At 48.8% G+C, this 15,557-nt stretch overlaps 1 protein-coding gene across 1 annotated transcript in view; it reads left to right on the plus strand.

The window, feature by feature from the left end:
- Positions 1-15,557, plus strand: part of Rybp (RING1 and YY1 binding protein) — a 71,405-nt gene that overhangs the window by 50,558 nt on the left and 5,290 nt on the right. The gene's annotated exons all lie outside the window — the stretch shown is intronic.

The following is a 15,557-nucleotide window of genomic DNA, read 5'->3' on the forward strand; positions in this document are numbered from 1 at the left end:
AAGACTTTTAAAATAGCAGCAGGGACCATGGACAGCTGCTGGTGTAACAGAGGTGGCACAGCTGTGCCGTGCACTCTGCTGGACCCCTGGCCGGATAGCAGCCTAGGCCGCCGGGAAGGGCCCGTGGCGCTCCCTGTGGTACTGCAGTAGCAGTGGATTAACTGCGGTGGCCGATGGCGCTTAGTAAGCGATGGCACTTAGTAAGTGTAGCCTAGCTGTTAGGCTTGTCTCCCCACCTCCCTTCCTGCTACGGAATTGATTACGCAACACCAACCCTTTAAGCTATTTGAGTGTGGCAGAAAATGTTCATTTGGTTTCGCTGAAACCAAGAGGGGACGTGGGGTGTGTGGGTGTTGGGGGTAGTTAGGTGGTACTGTGGGCAGAACCCAGGGGTACTCTGTCACTGAGTTCCACCACCAGCAACCCCCCACCCCGAAGAGGTTCTGGCCTGGAACTTGAAATCCTCTTGTGTCAGCCTCCCTAGTTGCTGGGATAACTGGTATGTGCCACGAGGACCAGCCAAAGCAAAGATTTTTTCAACTTGAATTTGTTTTATGACTATATATCCAAAAATGGGGGAAACAAAATTGTCCTTCGGTATTCCCTCAAGGATATATTTCGTGAGTTCCAACATTTCATCTTCAACCCTATGTGAGAGTAATGTGGGACTGCTGTTTTCTTCTTTTTAACAGCTAGGAAAACCAAGTCTGAATCTCTGGTTCCTGTTGTAATTCATGTGCAGATTGCTGAAAGGCCAGGGCTGAACCTCCATTTTCTTAACATCCTATTACTCTTTCCAGTAGACCATTTACATTCAGAATGGGAATTACAGCAAGCAGATTATCTCCATAAATATTGCTGTCCTGTGAAATCTTATTGTCTGATCGCAAATCCATTATTCCAGCTCACCGAGCCCTTCAGGTTTGATTCTGTTATCTAAGTGTCCCTCCAGCCATCCTTTTGCAGCCTTGTCACTTGTCCACTGAGTCTACATCTAACTCACTGATTTTGCAAACCTTCGTATAAGTACATGTTCTTACTCAGTGGGGTGGTGGAGCTGGTACTGGGGTTGGAACCCAGAAATACTCTACTCTGAGCTACACCCAGTCCTGTCCCTGTCGCCGCCCCCCCTTTCCCCTGACTTGTTTTTTTTTTTATTTTTTAAATTCTGAGGCAGGGCCTTGCTAAATTGCTATGGTTGGCCTTGAGCTTGTGATTTACCCTGCTCTGGGGGTTAATTTTGAAGACATTGTTGATTGTAGGGTGGAGGTGGTGGTGGTTTTTGAGGCGCTAAAGATCGAACCCAGGGCCTCCTTACGTAGGCCAAGCAAGCGTTCTGTAACCGAGCCACATCCCAACCCGATCTTAGATTCTTGTAAAGCTGTTCATCCCAAGTTAAGAAATGTTAAATTCTTTTACTCTTTCCCTCCCTTGGACAGGTGTCATTTTAACTGTTTATAGCTCTGAAGTAAGACATTAATTTCTCTAGGCCTGTAGTCCAGCAGGCTTCTTGTGGCCTGTTTATTTTTGACTTTTAAGAATGGATCTAATTGAAACTTGGACAGTATCAGCCTCCTGTTCATGGCTGGCCTGACCGTTGACCGGGTGGTCTTGTTGGTGTTCATGAATGGTGTACAGGCCCGGTGCTCTGGAGGCCAGGCTTGTGCTGTTTGCATGGAGGCAAGAGGTGGCACCTCATCGCCAGTCACCAGAGTCGCAAGTTAGAGCACACTGAGACGCTGCTGCACGCCCACTCACAGGGCTCCGGATTGAAAAGACTGACAGTACCCAGTGCTGTTGAGGAAGCGCAGCCTTCAGAATGCGCAGGCTTTGCTGGAGGGACGTGAATGGCATAATCACTCTGAAAGAGCTTGGCAGTTTCTTAGAAGTTGAATATAGACTTGCCGGAGATCTTTTAGCCAAGAGAAATGAAAACATATGTCCACACAAAGATTTATACTTGAATGTTCATCTCAACTTTATTCATGATTGCTTAAAATTGGAAAAAGCCTAACCAGTCTATCAGTAGGAGACTGGATAAACAACACATGCAACATGAATGAATCTCAGGAACATAGTGCTCTGAGGATGTAGCCATCACAAGGAGCGTGTATAGTGTACGATTCACATGTGAAGTTGGAGGAAACAAATTTAATTCATAGTGACAGAAAGTGGATCACTGTCCTCCTGGAGCTGGAGTTGGATTGTCTGTGATCGGGCACAAAGGAGGACTGGGGTGGCGATTCAACTGCTGTGTACATTTGTTGTAACAACTTCTTAAAGTGTATACATACAGTGTACATGCATGGTCCATAGTTTTAGCTGCTCAGAAGTCAAGAGTCGGGAGGATTGCTTGAGCCTAGGAGCTCAAGGGCAACATGGTAAATCCCTGTATCCTTTCTTCCACAAACAAAACAACACACCAAAAATCCCCTGCACATGTAAATTGGACCCTGTTATAATTTATCCTAGGCACAAGTGGTGCGTCTCTACGCCATGTACAACTAGAGAATTGAAATGTTGCACTCCGTTTGTGTATGAAGAATTGAAATGAATTCTGCTGTCATGTACAGCTAAGTAAAACAAATAAAAAATAAAATAAAAATTGTCCATTTTATTAAGATAAAAATGGGCCAAGTCAAGCAGGTCAGTAAACTGCAGCACCTGCTGATCTTGCCCTCGGCTTCTGTTTGAATGGCCATGTTTGGAGGCACCTCTGAGGGGGGAGAGAAAGGTATTTGGAGCCCCCTTGACCCTCAGTTCTGTTAGTGATGCCCAGGGGCTGCGCATGAATGAAGAGCACGCCCTTTCTCTCTCTCCACTGCTTCCCGCACAGCAGGCTGCTGGCTCTCTCCAGACCGAGTTCCTGGACAGACGAGCTGCAGTTTCTTGAAGTTTGAGATCTTCTCTTTTTCCTCAGCTGTATTTTACGTCTTTGAGAACACTTCATCTAACTGGAATCTGTCCTTGATTCTCTCAGCACTTCTACTTCTGGCCACGTATTGTTTGATATCAAGTGTCTTTCAAACACAGCAGTTTTTCATTAGTAGAGGTATTACATTAGTGGTGTAATTTAGATTAAAACTCAGAAGATGGGCTGGGGTTATAAAGTTATTGTGTCCAATTACAACTGCAAAAAATAAATATTAACAACAACAACAACAAAAAACTCAGAAGATGTGGCCTTGATATCCCAGGACTGAGTGAGGTACGTAGACACCTGCCTGCTTTTGATAACAGTGCTGTTGTCAGGACTGGGCTGCATGGAGTGTGATGATTTACCACCGTGCCGAATTGACAAGCTTAAAAAATGTTTTATTTCTCTCTATATGGTCTGCATTAGTTTTCAAATACACTGCTTATGAATGGATCACAGCGCAAGGATCATTAGATCCAAAAAATCTTAATGGCCTTCTAAGCACTCAAACAATGATGGGGGTTTTCTCTAAAGGAAGACCACAGGGGTCAGCCTGAGAAAGGAGAGCCAAAGCCTCAGAGCCAAAGCCAGAACAGTTTGAGGGGGAAAACACATAATGATAGTTTTGGGTTTTGACCCATAGAATAAAATAAGTACATGGGAAAGAAGAAATGGATCTTAAGAAAAATTGCAGTCAATGAATGTGAAAGGAAAGAGGGAACTGGAAGATCACGAGTAAACCACAGAAGGAAATAAGGAAGGAAACCCACTGACTGAAAAATAGTAGTCACTGTGTGGAGCCCACATTTGGATGCTAGAATTAGTGGCTGAGAGTTTAAGGAGAAAGTGCTTTGTACAGTTAAACGCATCTCCACCAAGATGTTTATTTGAAAGAAACTTCAAGGTGGAGAAGTAAGACTCAGCAGCACCAGGAACCCTAGAAATGTGGCCCCATCCCATCCCAAGAGAACACCAGGCCCCAGGGGAGGGGCTTTTACACAGACAGACTGAACAGCAGGCTTCAGAGGCACCAGGCCCAGGGAGGACTGAGAGGCTGTCAGATAGGAGGACACTGAAGGAATGAAAGCAGTAGCCTGTGGTGTGACAGCCTAGGCCAGACCCTGCAACAGACAGGACTTCAGAGAGAAAACTGGGGACATCCTAAAAGGAACTGCAGTTTAGGTGACAGTGTGGGACAGGTATTCTGGTGTGTGGGTTGTTGTGCTGTGTTTCTGTAAGCCCCTAACACTACGGGAACTGGGGTGAGGTTGTGGGAACTCTGCTGTTTATGAAACATTTAAAATTTCTACTCCCAGGGCTAGGGCTGGGGCTCAGTGGTGGAGCACCTGCCGGGTGTGTGTGTGAGGCACTGGGTTCGCTCCTCAGCAGTGCATATAAATAAATATTTTAAAGGTCCATTGACAACTAAAAAATAATAACGATAATTCTTTAAAAATGCATTTGGAAAAGATCTATTTTGTCCTCAAATTTGTAAATTTAAATTTTGGAAAATCTTTGCAGAAAGTGTACTTGTAGAAATTTAAGAAGGGGAAGAGCCCTTCTCAGGCCTTGAGTCATTAAGGAATACAGACTCCTGGAATGCCAGGAGCTTCGCAAGGAATGGAAGTGGAATTGCTCTGATGCCCAAGGCAGATGCTTAATTTGAAGTGGATGCCAGGTTGACAAGGTCTTGTTTGTCTGTCTGTTCTTGGCGTACTGGGGATAGAACCCAGGTGGGTCTACAGCAGAGCTACACCCCAGCTCTTTTTAGTTTTCATTTTGAGACAGGGTCTTGCTGTATTACCCAGGCTGGCCTTGAACTTGCAATCATCTTCCCTCACCTCCCAAGTTTCCAAATTACAGGGAGCATCACCCTGCCTGGCTGGAAGGTCTCTCGTGTCGTGTCGGGGTGAGTCTGCCCATCAGGTGCTGTGGTGAACGCAGTCTGGGATCAGCCCAGTTGATCCCTGCGTTGCTTTTTATAAGCCAAGGATTTGGAGAAGTCTATAATGGGAACCCCAGCGGATGCCAGAGTTGCTGCACTGGTGACAGTGTGAGCAGGTTTATTCATGTGCTAGGCTCTGTTTACTGTCCCCATACATCTTTCTTACTTGCATGAGAAATAGAAAGGAGTGAAGAGCAGCATTCCCAGAAGATCACATTCTAAGAGTCTTCTGGCTCCTTGGCCCTGTATGTTCACAGTTGCAGACATACAAAGCAGATGAGGGACGTCCCTTTCTTCACATTGAACTGTGGTATAAGTGGAGGACGCTTGGTTGGGGTGTGGAGACAGGACTAAAGGGGCATGTTCCTGGTCTAGTGCAGGGGTCAGGAAAGCCAGGTTTAGAAGTCCCCGCCTTGAGGTCAGACCCGGGGCCTGCTGTCCTCCGCGTTGCACTCTGAGCACTCCCATTCTTCCCTCCTTTCTGAAGTGGTGCTCCATTCTCCTTCGCTTCCTTTCATGGGCTTCTGTTTATTTCCCTTGTCAAGGTGCAGTTTGCTGGGTGGGCAGAGCAGTTTAGTGGGGAGCAGGAACTTGGGTTCAACTCAAGGTAACTTTGACCAGTCTGGTGCTGGATTTCCTATTGGAGCTTCAGCCTTTGTTTCCTCTAATAACTCCAGGAAGAGGCTGTGTAGACACTCGGCATGATGCCTCCTCCCTTGGCCTTTCTCATCTGTGGAGTTGAGAACCTACCGTGTCCCAGGCTTCTTGCTAGGGAATGGCAGTATAGAAGATGAAGCAGCTGTATAAAATCCCTGAAGGGCTCTGTTCTGAGGCTCAGCCAAACAGTTAAGTACAGCATTATATTGCAATGTTATGCCACATGCCGACACGGCATCTGCTAGACAGCAGCCACATTATACAGAGGATATACATACTTCCAGCCAGCATTAACTGAGCTACTATTGTCAGGAAACCATCATTTTGAAGCAGGTTTTTGGAATATAGCATAACATTGGAAGGGTCAGTGCCGCCTTGGAGATGTTCAGAGTCTAGAGGGGAGACATAGACACATAAGTGGTAAATGATAATGAGAAGTGTTAAGTGGTAGACAGATGTCAGGATGTTTGGAAACTCTGAAAATCTGGCCATAGTCTGCTCCTTGCCCAGGAGAGTTTGGGAAGGAAGTGGCATTCAAGCATGGTCTTTGGGAGGTGAAGGCTTTGCCGGTGAAGTATGGAGAAGGGTGTTTAAGAAGCTAAGGGTAGCAGTGCCTTGGGAGGCAAGGGCAGGAGGACTGCAGTGTGAGGCCAGCCTGGGCAATGCAGGGAGACACTTAACAACAAAAAACAAAAAGGAAGGAGTAGCAGACAAAGCAACACGGCGAGTGGCGAGAAATGTTTTGTGAGAGAGGTATGGAGAAGTCCAGTGTGACTTTTAGCCAGTGTAGACTGGTGGAGGAAAACCCAGGAGCCCAAGCATGTCACACTGGGGATGGAGATGGCCTTCTGTATGCAGCCTCAGTGGCCACAGAGGTGTTCCTCAGTGGTCTCGGCAATCAGATCACCTTTTCTTTTTCGGATCCATGATCTGGTAGCATGAAAGACAGATGGAAGATCAAAAGGGACCTTGTGGAAGAAGCCGCTAGGTCCTTTCTAGGATGGAGGAGAACCACGAGGGTGGGATGCATTGGAAAGAGCCTTTTTTTTTTTTTAAAGGTAATTATTTTTTTATATATATATTTATTTTTTAGTTATAGGTGGACACAGTATCTTTATTTTCATGTGGTGCTGAGGATCGAACCTAGTGCCTCACACATGCTAGGCGAGCGCCCTACCACTGAATTACAGCCTCAGCCCTTGGAGAGCCTTTTCTGATGTGGTCCCCTTTGTGTGCTCAGAATGAGGAGGAGGGCAAGAGTTGGTGCGCCAGAATAGGCGCACAGGAGCGCAGGTACCTGGTGTGAAAACCTGGGCTGGGCCGGCACCCTAGAAAGGGGAATTTGGCATCAGCTTGCTACACTTACTGCAGGCAAGTTGCTTTGAGAACTTTGCTTAGGCAAGAAAAGTACTTGGAGGCAGAGGGTACAGAGAATTCACTTTTTGTATAGATTTATTATTATTATTATTATTTTAAGCCACTGGGAATTGAACTCAGGGCCTGACGGGTGCCAGGCAAGTGCTCTACCATGGAGTTACATCCTAGCCCTTTTATTTTGAGAGAGAGTCCCGTGCAGTTGCCCAGACTGGCCTTGCTCGGCATCTTCCTGCCCTAGCGCCCTATAGAAATACTTGTTAATGTCAGATGCTGCTTTCTGTCATCCCTCAGGGCCAGTACAGCCTAGAAGGAGCTGGTTACAAGATTCTCTGAAATGCCTTCTTTAGCTGCAGCGGACTTCATACTTGTGGCTTTCTTAAGGCGCTGAGGCCTAGTGTGTGCTTGGGCATGTTGGAATATATGCATGTTGAGCGTATTGATGTTTCCATCTTGACTTGGGTTTCTGTACTTTAGGCAAGTAATTATTTTCATCATTCTGAGAAGTAACTCGCCCATGTGTAATAAATGTGATTGACCTTGTTTGAATTGAAGTGTGAGTTCCTGTTGTCTACCTGGCCACATGCACCACCCCCCCCCCAAAAAAAAAAAAACCCCAGAACTCAGTGCTAGTATCTGTCTGAAGGGTTTTGCAGTGTTGGCCTCCATTCACCTCTGGTTCTTGAACCATTTGAAGTAAAGATACCCTCAGAGTCTCCTCCTTCATCGAAGTGAAGATTGAGGCTGACCAGGAGTGTCTGAAGTGCAGCTGGTGGTGACTGGGGAGACATGGCGTAGCCTGCCCTCGAGGGCCTGGGCTGAGCAGAGTGTGGCCCAGCTTGATCCGCGTCAGCCCCTGTGGTGTCTTCCTGTGAAGCCCAGGGAGTCTGGTTGGGGGACAGAGTCCTGTCCCTTATGCCACTTCTGTGGTAGGGGTAGATTCTCACCTGGGTAAGATGAGAAAGGTGATTCTCACCTGGGTGTGGTTTTGTGTCTGCAATTACCACCCCCTCCATTTGTCTCTAACCTGGGGTGGTGGTGCTGCTGGCATCTGTAGGGCTGCTGAACATGTGATAAGGCCACAGAGCACACAGGCCCCGGAGTGTCACCTGCTGCCATTGAGTCGCTGTGCAGGTGAGCTGCTGGTCCTTCCTGGGTGGCAGTGGGAAAACCATCCCAACCTGAGCATTTGATCAGGAATTAACTTGTTTATTACAACTGTTATTTTCTAGTACTGAAGCTTTTGTTTTCTTTTAAAGTTCAGATTTGAAGGAGACCTTATGTCACCTTAGGCATACAACCCTTGACTTAATAGGTGGGTGGGGAAACATACATGAGGAGGTCAGCTAATTAAGTGTTTGTTAGAGCTTCACTTTCTTTATCATAGTTGTTGTTGTTGTTTTTTTTTTTAAAGAATTACTGATTGATTCTTCTGTGGTTTACAAATGCATTTGTTGCATGAGCTGTACTTTCAAAAAATGGTTGCATACATTTTACATGGGGACACTGACAACTGTGAGGTAATTTGCAGACCATATTGAATTGCTTTGAATGGAGTATTTCACGGAGAAAGAATTGATTTTACTCTCCTACATCTGAAACTATAGTTAGCTTAGAGATTTGTAGTTTCTAGGATTCATTTTGGTCACTGACCTGGTTCATAAGGTAATTTTGTGTATCATTTGGAGGAAGGAGGAGAGGTCATTTGTCCAAATAATTGTAACAGCACATAGTTTGAAGCATGTTTGTAACATCTGGTATTTTTGTTTGACTTGAAAATAGGCAAACCAAGTTACTAGCTTGAACAGCAAACTATCAAGAATAAATACTTCATAGCTGGGTATAGTGGCCAAGCCTGTAATCCTAGAAGCTTAGGAGGTTGAGGCAGAAGAACCTCAAGTTCAAAGGCAGTCTCAGCAACTAGCAAGTCCCCAAGCAACTTAAGGAGACACTATCTCAAAAAGTACAGCTGGGGGCATGCCTGTAATTCTCCATCTTTGAAGAGGCGTGGGGGGCCAGCCTCTTCGTAAGCAAGGCACTAAGCAAATCAGTGAGGCCCTGTCTCTAATAATAGTTTAATAGGGCTGGGGTTGTGACTCAGTGGCCAAGTTCAATCCCTGGTACCCTCCACCCCGCCAAAGATACAAAGGTCTGGAAATGTGGCTCAGTGTAAGAGTGCCTCTGGGTTCAATTTCAAGTACAAAAACAAAAATAAACATAACTTTATTAATATTAAGTTGTCCTTCTTAAATATTGAATGCAAGTGTCTGACTTAAAAGAATCCTAGAGCTCACTTCCATTGGTCAACGAGGAGTCAGGTGTGAAGAGCCTGTGTGAGTTATTCAAAGTCAGAGTGAGGGCACCAAAGTGAGTACCGACAGCAGAGGGGAGAGCTGGGGCACTGAGATCCCGCTGAGCTCTGTCTGTCCAGGATGTTGTCCCATGTCGCCGAGTCTTCAGGAAGCTTCTTGTAAACTTGTGAGATAATGAAAGGGAGAAGACATGATTTTAGAATTACTGCGAAAGTAGTTTGTACCTTGTAGATCCTTCTGAAAAGTCTTGGGGACCTCAGGAGATGCCAGGCTGGTTTTTTTTTTCTTTTTTTCTTTTTTGGAGAGCCACCACACTTGAGATATTTGTGAGTGGCTACCAGACTGCTTTATGAACTAGGTGTTTTGTTTCCAATAATCCAATCCACTAGTCATGCTTGCTGTGTGACTGTGTGTTTCTGAGTTGCAGGAAAGTTACAGCGCCTTCCCTTCCTGGCACTCAAAAGAGTGAGTGTGTTCTCAGGGCACAGGAGGGGAGTCAGTATTCACAGGGACAGTTTTGAATCCAGAGTTGAGCACTGATCTGCTGCTAGGATGCTTGCTAGTTCTGTTGGAGCCGCTGGTTCTGACCAGCTGCCTCCAATGAGGCTGTGATAGACATGTTGAGGTAGCCTCCTCTGAAGGGAGAACCACAAACCAGGATTCTCTCTAAAACACAGGGAGATCGGCAGCTGGGCTGAGGGGGCTTCCTCAGCGCTGCCCTTGCAGTGGCATAATTAATTAACTTCAGCACACTGCCATGCGCAAAGGATTTGTGTCTCCATTTGCCTCCCAGGATCTGAGCAAGGGCAGTAGACGTCTACAGCTGGAGATGTAGTGATTGACGTGTGTGTGAGTCTCACCAGAGTCCTCTTGTCAGATGTCTCCAGGTGCTCTGACAGGAGTGCCGTGCCGTGTGGGGCGGTGCCGGTCACCTCTTTCATCTCAACTCCAGCCCTGGGAGATGAGGTGCAGCCCCGTTCCCATGCCAAGGGACTTGTGTGCACTCAGTCCAAGGCCTGGTGGTCCAGAGGGCAGTCTCCTCCACAGAGTCTCCACTCTCCCTTTCTGCTGCCTTCTCCCTGCAACAGAAGGAAGGATATGAGATTTTTTAAAAAAGGGTGTGGCCTGGGCTTTTAAATTTGATTAGCAAGAGTTGGGTTTGTGGGAGACGTTTGGTCGATCCCCCCTTTCCCTCCCCTCCCATCCCCTCTCCTCCCCACATCTTCCCCTTCCCTCCCTCCCTCCCTCCCTTCCTCCTTCCTTCTTTTGGTGCTGGGGATTGAACCCAGGACCTTGTGCGTTTTGCACTCTACCAAGTGAGCAGTACCCCGGTCCACGTTTAGTTTCTAATACAGAGCACACTCAGAGATGTGTACTTGTGGGAAAGAGTAGCCTGAAGTGGACTGAGTTCTCTCAGGGTCACCCAGTGGAGGCTTCTTAAAGATGAGCCCAGGGAGTAGAGGCATGGAAGACAGTGTTTCCTTGCAAGAGGAAAGGCGTAGGAAAGAAAGAGCCCTGTAAAAGAGGCACCGTTTGGGAGCCCAAGACATTAATGCTACCCCGCCGAGTGTGGTCTTAGTCAAGTTCAGTGACCGTTGAGGTTTCAGATTGTCCATGTGGTAATGATGGCTGGGCTGACATGAAATCACCAGGCCACAGAGCCTCCTTGATACTTAAAAGTGCAGTGGCGCAGGAGCCTGGCAGGACAAGTTGTGGTCACGGGACCTGGGGGCCATTGGTGTTTAGTGGATGCTGCTGTTGTGAAGGGCACATTTAGGTTAACACCTGATTGCCTTAGAGGTCCATGTAAGAATTGCCCAGTTTAAAGAATGGTTTGTAGTCCAGAATATTTGTAATTTGGTCACTTAGAACTTGGGAAACATTATATAGGCCAGTCCAACAATGATCGGATTTATTTAGCTCCAGAGTGGCTTTAACAAGACACTTTTGCAGTTTATAATAGCATGTTCTCCTTCTTGGCCTACCAGTTCCCTGAAGTCACGATTTACTGTCCCCCCACCCAAGATACTTTCATTAGCAGGTGCCACCAAATAATAGCTGAATGTTTTGGAATGTTTTTTGCTGGAACATAACAGATTTGGGGGTGTCCGTAATACAAAGACCCAGTTAGTGTTGATGGTCAAATGCATCCTAGTCAAACCCTGTGCGTGGGTGTGACCTGAGCACTTGAACGTAGGGAAGAGAGTCCCCAGAGGAGGCTCCTTTGCAGTGAAGTAGCCCCTCCCACCCGGGGTGGGGATGCCACCTACTCTTGCTAAGAGAGTGCCTGTTCTGGAAGGGCCATCTCCTAGCTGACCATTCTTCACTACAAATGTCCAGTGCCAGGGAGGACACAGAACTCAAGGTTGGTGGTGGAGATGTGAATTTTCAGGATGGTAAAGCACCCCCTGCGCACACACACACACACACACACACCCCGCCCGCCCTCCCGCCCTGCAGTTGAGCTGATGGTATGGGTCCAGAGTCTTTAAGGTAGTTTCATTGAAAGGTGGCATTCATTCATTGAACCGTGCATTCAGTAAAGGATGAACAGAAGACAGTTCATTGAAAAAATTCTGGCTTTGTGTTGCTGACACCAGAAGGTGGCCTTGTGCTTGTCACTTCCTGTGGCTGAACTGTGAAAGGCACTTGAGTACACCCAGGAGTAAACACAGATCCAGGCCATCCAGAAAGACTTCCTGTGCCCACGGGCACTCTCTAGGATGCTGCTGCTTCAGAAATCATGGGTGTCCCCAAGTAAAGATTCGCTTTAGTTTTTATGGAATGGACTCTTGTGAAATAAAATTTGTTGTTTAAATGCAAACAAATAGACGTGTTTTCCTCATGATGCCTGTTATTGAAATTTCATAGCACATTTTAATTTCAAGAAGGTGGTATTTTTTCATAAGAAGTTGTCATCTTGAAGAAGATTCCGGAAACTTGCCTGTGCCACACTTAATGCGGGAAACGCGTGGTTTTGGTTTTGGCCGGTGGTGGTTGTGGTTGCCGTGTTTGGTTTCAGTTTGAGGCAGAGATGCTGGGAGCTGCAGCCATGCCGACGGCTGTCTTGGCTGTGCGCTGGGAGCCCTGGCTCTGAAGCAGTCGGCTGCAGATGTGAGGAAGCTCCGCCTGTCAACACAGTGGCTTAGCTTGTCGCTTGTGGGGACTCCATGAAGCAACCTGGGTTGGTGGGAAGTTATTTCTCACTGGTCAGCAAGGTTCATTGTCGGGATGGGATTCATTTCTTAAGGGAATGTTCCAGGTGCAGTAGGAAGCAAGGAACGCACCCTAGCCAGCTCACCACACCCTTTTCTCTTCTTCAGGGACAACCCAGCAGCCCCCTCTTGCCCAAGTGTGGTGAGGGGAAACTAATGAGGGCCCGGGGTTTCAGGGAGGTGTCTGCCTAAATTGTGCCTTCACCAGAGCCTTTCATCCCTAGTACCTTGTGCCCAAGTCACCCCCTCACCCAAGACACAGACACACACACAGTCTGCTGGGATGTCTCAGGTGCCAGGCCAGTTTGTGGACACCTTTTTGAGAGCAGTTGCTGGAGTGTCCGGGCAAAACTGGGTTTGAACGCCTCATTACTGAACCATAGCCAAGTTTAACATTGTCCTCCTGCATTCTGAATTCATAAAAGGGAGTGGATAGTCCTTCTCTGGAGCATTGTGTGCCTGCCCTGTGATGGCCTCTCCTGCTCGGGCACAGTTGGCATGCCTTGTCTGGAGGATGGCCCCCAGGACTGAAGGGCCGGTAAGGACTGAGGCTCCCTCCCGTCAGGGCTGCTCATCCTGCTCTCCTGGCAGCCGGGAGAGTCTTGGCCTGGAAAGAAGGAAGGGGCAGGTGGCCGTGCTCCCAGAGCGCGTGCTCGCAGGAGCACCTTTCCTTGGGAGAGTGCGTACCCACTGGTGGCTTTCCTCCCCCTGCCCAAAGGTGGGTTTCCTACTTAGGAAAGTGCCCCTGACCCTAGAAGTACTGTCGCTCTTGCTGAGACACCTGGATTGAAGACAGTTAATTGGTCAGAAGTACTGAGTGCCTATGTGTTTTGCTGTCAGAGGGCATCGGAGGGCCCACAGGATGCCACGTTCACTCAACATACGAGAAGAGAGTCTCCAGACAACACGAGGGCCTGCAGACGTCCCATTCTTGGTGATGATCAGATCCCACACAGCCTTGGGTCCTTTTCTTTTTGGGAAACTTTGATGTGTGCAGAGGAAGGAACACGCACTTTGTCACTGCTCTGGTTGGAAGTCTCAGGGGCGGGCAGGGTGAGGCTGGCAGCCCTGTGCTCCTCCGCCACCAGGGCTGTGGCCACTGTTTACCTGGGTGGGGCCTGGAGCTGACTCTGGGAGCCTCCTGACTGCAGTGCACAGCACCTCCAGAGGCAGAGCGCTCACCAGCGCGGGCTGCTGCTGCTGCTGCTGCTGCTGCTGCTGGGCGAACCCTGAGCCCTGGGGAGCAGAGCGCGCCCTGTGGCCTTGTGAGCCAGGTAGCCGCCTCCTGCTCTCCATGTCCAGCTCCTCCCACAATATAACCTGGCAAGCCTGGTGCCGCTTCCCATCTCCATGGTTTCCAGGTCTCTTCTCCAACTTTCCCAAATGTAGCCCGCCACCCCACCCAGCTCCTCCTGTCACCACTTCATGGGTGGGAACAGCTAGCTGAGAGGCTCTTCGGACCATCCTCTTGGCGGCAGAAGTGTCCACTGGCTTTCCCTCAGAGCCCTCTTGACTCATTGGAAGGGACCAAGCCTTTCCCCAAGATGGACTGTCCTTTGCCCTACACACCCCTCTCACCTGGCCTGTCCCTCTCTGGAGCTCATGACCCAGGAGCTGGCCTGCACAGTGCCTGTCGCTCAGCAGCAGACCACTCAGCCCAGGCCCCACTCTTCTCAGGAGGAGCTCAGTGACAGTTCTGTGCTCTTTCTGGCTGTCCTGTCCCTGGCTTCTGGTGACCCCACATGCCTGGGTCTCCTTCCAGTCCAGAGCTGCACCCTTAACGCCAGCCTGCACCCCACATTGCCTTACCTCCTAAGTTGGCCTAGCACTGTGCTGAACACGTGTAGTCCTTGCCTTCAGGGTGCATGGTGGCTTGGCAGTTAAGGCGCAACTTGTGAGTGGCATCATGAAACTGCCTGGTGGCCCGATGTCCCGACTCAAGCAGCCTCTCAGACTCGGGCTGGGGAGGCTGGTGACTGCTGGGGGACTCTCTGTGGCCAGTCCCTTGGCCTCTGATTCTCTTTTGGGGGAGCCCATGCACCAGGGTCGGCCACCCTCTGATCTTTGAGTGGCCTTTCTCTGGAAGAAACTATCCATGGTGGCTTTAATTGAAAATCTCCCTCGAGGGGTTCTTTGGCATGAAGTTCAGGCCGCTTTTTCACTGAATGGGCTGAGGCACTTTGTGTGAGCACCTGAGGGTTGGTTTATGCATGGCGGTTTGTTGTGACCCTGCTGGGACTTGAGGTGCTCCCTGAGGCTTGTGATGGGTCGTATTCCTGTGCAGGCTGTGAAGTGTCATACAGTGTCACTGTCATCTGTGAGCCTTAACAGGCCATCCTCTAAAGATGGTGGTATGGGTCAGAGTAGCTGCCACTTCAGTTGTTAGACTGTACGAAGAGACAGGAGAGGCCTAGAGGACGTGCTAGTGTCTGCAGGGCCTTGGCTCCCCTCCTCTAGGGGCCTCTTAGTGGCCAATGGCCTGGGTGCCCCGTGGCCTGCTCTCCAGCCAGCACACCTGGAGGCTGGGTGGCAGCCAGTGGAGAGATTGCAGCTGTGTGCTCACCACTGAGCCCCGTCACAAGCAGCACCCAGGCTCCCCTGCTGCTGCCTGGGGTGGCTGTCCTACCCTGCTGCACCCCAGGAAGAACAGCAGAATCGCCTGGGTTTTCCCAGCCTCTTTTTTTCCTCGCAGACCAACTCTGACGCTGGTCCAGGCGCCCCCTTTCTTGGGCCAGCCATGCTTGTCTGTGCTGGAGAATGGAGGGGAGCTCGAGATTGAGGGTGGTCCTTGCTCTGAGGCCTCCAGTCCCTCAGCTTGTGGACGGCCCAGTTGGCTCGCACCTGGGGAGTGTGTTCTCTGCAGGGCATGTCTGTGTCAATGAGGGGGTCTTTGGAAATTAGTATTACAAGAGTCCTCTTATCCCAGGTTTCATTTTTCAGTTTCAGTTACCCGTGGTCAACCACAGTTTAAAAAAAAAAAAATTCAAGTGGAAAATTCCAGAAATAAACATTTCATGGATTTTTAGTTGCACGCTTTCCCAAGTCTTGCAAAGAACTTGCAGCATAGCATGTTGTCCTGACCTGGACACGAGTTGTCCCTTTGTCCAGCATCCCCACACTGTGTGAGCTGTTTGGCC

This window comes from Callospermophilus lateralis, chromosome 20 (genome assembly GCF_048772815.1).
Source record: "Callospermophilus lateralis isolate mCalLat2 chromosome 20, mCalLat2.hap1, whole genome shotgun sequence".
NCBI lineage: Eukaryota > Metazoa > Chordata > Mammalia > Rodentia > Sciuridae > Callospermophilus > Callospermophilus lateralis.